The 5402-nt window shown below is 41.6% G+C and overlaps 1 non-coding gene across 1 annotated transcript; it reads left to right on the top strand.

Annotated features, from left to right (window-relative positions):
* Positions 1–767: 767 nt before the first annotated feature.
* On the top strand, positions 768–841 carry trnat-ugu (transfer RNA threonine (anticodon UGU)). The gene has a single exon. It is a non-coding gene; the product is annotated as a tRNA-Thr (tRNA).
* Positions 842–5402: the final 4561 nt, after the last annotated feature.

Here is a 5402-nt window from a genome sequence, read left to right as displayed (position 1 = left end):
ATCTTTAAAAGACCCTGAGAACTTCACTGTGTCAATTCATCTCTTCACCTGTCTTTGAAGAAAGCCTGCTAAAATTAATTCTCAACACTGCCTCTAAAAAACTGTTCTAAAAGACCCTAGTGACCTGTCTACGCATACTCAGAAGTTAGACTGTTTGCCAGTTTTGGAACAACATATCTCATCTGCTGTTTTCTTCAGGAATGAACAAGTAATCAGCCCAAGTGTTGTTTTTGTCTTTAACAGAACTCAGAATTGAAAAAATAATTCTTTTTTTTTCAGTTAACCGGTGTATGTGTGTGTGCGTGTGTGGGGCTGTGGTAAGAAAGGGGCTTTAAATGTTGGTTAAGGTAAAAAGGGAACTTTTAAAATTTCTACCTGTGTATTTATGCTTTATTTCATGACTAGTTAAAACTTGTTCTGTAATAAACTGATAATTTTGCTGTTCATTAAAGAAACCTGGTCAGTGTCTTCTATTCTGGGAAGAATAGAGTATATGATTGACTGTTTCAGGAAGTGGGAAAAGTTAAAATATATGTTGTGACCTGTGGAGAAGTGGGATGAGAATATATAGAAGGGTCTGAAGAAGGGTCATTGACCTGAAACGTTAACTCTGCTTCTCTCTCCACAGATGCTGCCAGACCTGATGAGTATTTCCAGCGTTTCTTGTTTTTATTTGAGATTTCCTGCATCTGCTGTATTTTGCTTTGATATTGATATTATATGAGAATAAATAGTGCACTCCTCTGATTTTAATTATAACAACATCTGGCTCTGTAGCTTAGTTGGTTAAAGCACCTGTCTTGTAAACAAGAGATCCTGGGTTCAATTCCCAGCAGAGCCTTGTTTCTCATTTGTGATGGATAAGTTACCTTGTCAATCGCTTCCATCTGTGTCTTCTGAACTTTAAGTGAGAATTCAAATTATGTGATGAATTTTCGTCACAAGAGAAAACAGCCTTTGTGAAGGATGTGAGTTTGGAATGGCTGTTCCTCCTTGGACAGAAATTCAGTGCTGATATTTCAAAGGCAACTTCTTTGATACAAATTTGTTCACAGTTGCATTCAACCTGGAAAACAGCTCGACATTAATGTCACTGAAGGAAAGTGTGACTGCGTTGTATGTTTCAGAGTGTTTGTGTTGTTATGTGTTGCTTGTGACTGAGACTGGGACATGACGCAAGTGGGAGGGTTTATCTGAGGTTTGGAATATTTGTCAGTCAGGAACAAGAAAAATCAAAGGAACCAAATAAGAAAACCTATGTCTCATGTGGTTACTGAGAAACAGTGAGGAGATATTAAACTTTGTTCTTTTCAATACAGCAGTGTGAACATTGACCTTTCCTGCCTTTTATAAACAGTATTTGAAGTGTCTCGGTAACAATGTTCAGTGTTGATGAGAGTGGGGTCTGGGTGAGCAGCTGCTGAGTGTGACAGGGTCAGGACTGGATGCAGGAAGTTCTCTGACAGTCTCTCTCTCTCTCTCTCTCGCTGATGGGTTTGAGTTGATTTTCAACTGGCAGCTGTTGGTGTTTCGATAAATCAAGTTCCCTCCACCCATTTTTTTGGACAGACAGTGTAGTATAAGGATGTAAAGGGTTAATGCTGAAGACATTGGGATCAATCACTCCCACTGTCAAAGTGATGATGTAACAGTCACATGAGATGAGGTTTGGGAGGAGAGAGCAGCACCAAGGATGCTAGCTCAGGAGGCTTGATGAGTGTGTATATAGTATTGTGTAAATTAGAAAAGAGTTCTTAGTTCTTTCAGCAGGAAATGTGTCCCGAAAATATCGAGAAACTCACAATTTTATTATTCAGGAGTCGGAACACAAATATTAATTCCAAGTGACCGTTCTGGGTTCATTTAACAAAAAAAGGTAGAGAATAATATTACTCACTGATTGAAATCCCCCAGTGAGGAGACAGTTAAACAGGTGATCTGTTGGGGCATCCTTCGATCCAAGGTTTCTGCAGCATTTAATCTCCCTTTTTGGTGAAATTCTCTGTTATATGCAACTTTTTTTTTATCCAGCTTTGAGGGGCAAGTGAAAAAACTGAAAAAAGTGAGCAGTTCCATCCTTTCTTTTCTTCCTTCTTCCCTTCAGTTTCGCTTTTCTGTCTCAGATCAATATAGTGATGAGAATCCCAATTTAATCTGTTGTTTCTGGTGTTTTATCCATTCCAATCAGAATTCAACATTCCAATCAAATCTATTTGTTATTCCACAGTGTCTCTCCATGTGTTTTATTCTGTTGTATTCTCTCACAGTCTGTTTGATGATCAATGTTACATCTCACTCTCTGTTCTGGTGAAGATCAGAAGCAGTGATATCTGTTTACACCATCCACCAAGTCGGCCTGAAGATGTGCCTCGCCGATCATGTGGAGTTAGGAACATAGGAACATAGGAGCAGGAGTCGGCCATCGAGCCTGCCCCACCATTCAATATGATCATGGCTGATCATCCACTTCAATGCCCTTTTCCCCACACTTTCCTCATATTCCCTTATGTCATTTGTATTTAGAAATCTGTCAATCTCTGCTTTAAACATACTCAACAACTGAGCTTCCACAGCCATCTGGGGTACAGAATTCCAAAGATTCACAACCCTCCGAGTAAAGAAATTTCTCCTCATCTCTGTCCTAAGGAGCTTCCCCCTTATTTTGAAATTGAGCCCCTGGTTCTCGACTCCCCATCCAGATGAAACATCTTAGCTGCATCTACCCTGACTGTCCTTTAAGTATTTTGTAGGTTTCAATGAGATCACCTCTCATTCTTCGAAACTCTAGAGAATACAGCCCCAGTTTCCCCAATCTCTCTTCATAGAACAGTCCCACCATCCCAGGAACAAGTCTGATGAACCTTCGTTGAACTCCCTCCATGGCAATAATATCCTTCCTAAGGTAAGGAGACCAAAACTGCACACAGTACTCCAAGTGCGGTCTAACCAAGGTTCTATACAATTGAAGCAAGAATTCACTGCTCCTGTACTCAAATCCTCTTGTGATAAAGGCTAACATACTATTAGCCTTCCTAATTGCTTGCTGCATCTGCATGTTAGCTGTCAGTGACTTATTGACATGGATACCCAGATCACCCTTATATTCTATACCTCAGCTAATAAAGGAAAGGATTCCATATACCTGCTGAACCACCTTATTGACCTGTCCTGCTACCTTCAGGGATCTGTGGTCATTCACTCCAACGTCCCTCACTTCCTCTGCACCGTTCAGTGTTCTCCCATTAATTGTGTATTCCTTTGCCTTTTTTGACCTCCCAAATGCATCACCTCACCCTTGTCCAATTTGAATTCCATTTACCACTTCTCTGCCCACCTGACCAGTCTATTGATATCTTCCTGCAGTGTACAGCTATCCTCCTCCCTATCAACAACACGGACAATTTCTGTGTCATCTGCAAATATCTTGATTGTGCCCTCTACATTCATGTCCATATCATTAAGATATGCCACAAAAAGCAGGCGACCTAGTTCTGAGCCCTGTGGAACACCACTGGAAACAGTCCTCCAGTTGCAAAAACACCTGTAACCAATTCCTTTTTGTTTCCTACCACTGAACCAATTTTGTGTCCAGCTTGCTACATTCCCCTGGATCCCATGTGCTTTTATTTTTTTTAACCAGTTTGCCATGTGGGACCTTGTCAAAAGTCTTGCTAAAATCCATGTAGATCAGATCAACTGCACTATCCTCATCAATCCTCATTGTTACTTCTTCAAAAACATTCAATCAAGATAGTCAGACAGGAGCTTCCCTGAACAAATCCATGCTGATGATACTTGATTAATCTGTGCCTTTCTAAGTGACAGTTTATCCTGTCTCTCAGAATTAATTCCAATAATTCGCCCACTATTGAGGTTAGGCTGACTGGCCTTTAATTATTCGGTCGATCACTCGCTTCCTTTTTCAACAATGGTGCAATGTTAGCAATAAAAACAAAAAGTGCTGGACATACACAGCAGGTCTGGCAGCATCTGTGGAGAGAGAAACAAAGTTAACATTTCAGGTCAGTGACCTTTCATCAGAACAGAAACGTTAACTTTGCTTCTCTCTCCACAGTTGCTGCCAGATCTGCTGTGTATTTCCAATGCAACTAGTTTTTATTATAGATTTGCAGCATCTGCAGAATTTTGCTTTTATTGCAGTGTTACGAGACCTCCAATCCTCTGACATCACACCCGTATCCAGTGAGGGATTGGAAACTGATGGTCAGACCTTCCACTATTTCCTCCCTGACTTCTTTTAACAGCCTGGGGTACATTTCATCCTGCCCTGATGATTTATCCACTTTCAAGGATGCTAATCCCATTTATACTTCTTCTCTCCCTCAGTTTATCATGTCCAATACTTCACACTCCTTCTCCTTAATTACAATATCTGCATCACCCCCTCATTTGCGAAGACAGTAAAATATTCATTAATAAACATACCAACATCTTCCACACTGACACATAGGTTACATTTTTAGGTCTTTGATGGGCCCTACTCTTTCCTCAGTTGCCTCTGACTGCAATGTATTGATGAAACATCTTTGGATTTGTTTTGATTTTGCTTGTCAATATTCTTTCATGATCTCTGTTTGTTCTTCATCGCTACTCCCAAATACCTCTAGTCATGACAAAACACAACTTATCAGAAGGGGAATTTGAACCCACCCCTGCAGAGAGAATTGTGATCTGAATGAACTGTCTCAGACTGCTCGACCATCCTGACCACCCCATGTGTATGTTTAATGCTGACGAAATTATCTATTCATTGTGAAAGTATTTGTGAGATTGTGGAAATGTCTGGAAGAGGAAAGACCAACGGGAAAGCTCGGTCCAAGGCCAAGTCTCGCTCCTCCCGGGCTGGACTGCAGTTCCCGGTGGGCCGTGTTCACAGGCTCCTGAGAAAGGGTAACTATGCTGAGCGTGTGGGTGCCAGAGCCCAGGTCTATCTGGCTGCTGTTCTCGAGTATCTGACCGCTGAAATCCTCGAGCTGGGCGGTAACGCAGCCCGGGACAACAAGAAGACCTGCATCATCCCCAGACACCTACAGCTGGCCGTCCTCAATGATGAGGAGCTCAACAAGCTGCTGGGAGGTGTGACCATTGTTCAGGGTAGGGTGCTGCCTAATATCCAGGCCGTGTTGCTGCCCAAGGAAACCAGCGCTCCGGGCACCAAAACCAAGTCAATCTGCCAGAATTTTTTCAAATACTCAAAGGCTCTTTTCAGAGCCACCCACAGTATCTGAAAGGGCTGATTACTGTCTGAAGTCTGCTGTACCCACACCTCTGTCTATCCCTCTTCATTTGGAACAACCAATGCTATCTTCCATTCCTTTCACCATTATGTGTTTAACTAGCTTCTCCTTATAGTCAGTCCAATATCAATGTACTAATGAAAT

This window comes from Heterodontus francisci, chromosome 35 (assembly GCF_036365525.1).
Source record: "Heterodontus francisci isolate sHetFra1 chromosome 35, sHetFra1.hap1, whole genome shotgun sequence".
Lineage (NCBI taxonomy): Eukaryota > Metazoa > Chordata > Chondrichthyes > Heterodontiformes > Heterodontidae > Heterodontus > Heterodontus francisci.
The sequence above is the reverse complement of the archived record's forward strand: the minus strand, read 5'-3'. Positions and strand labels throughout refer to the sequence as shown.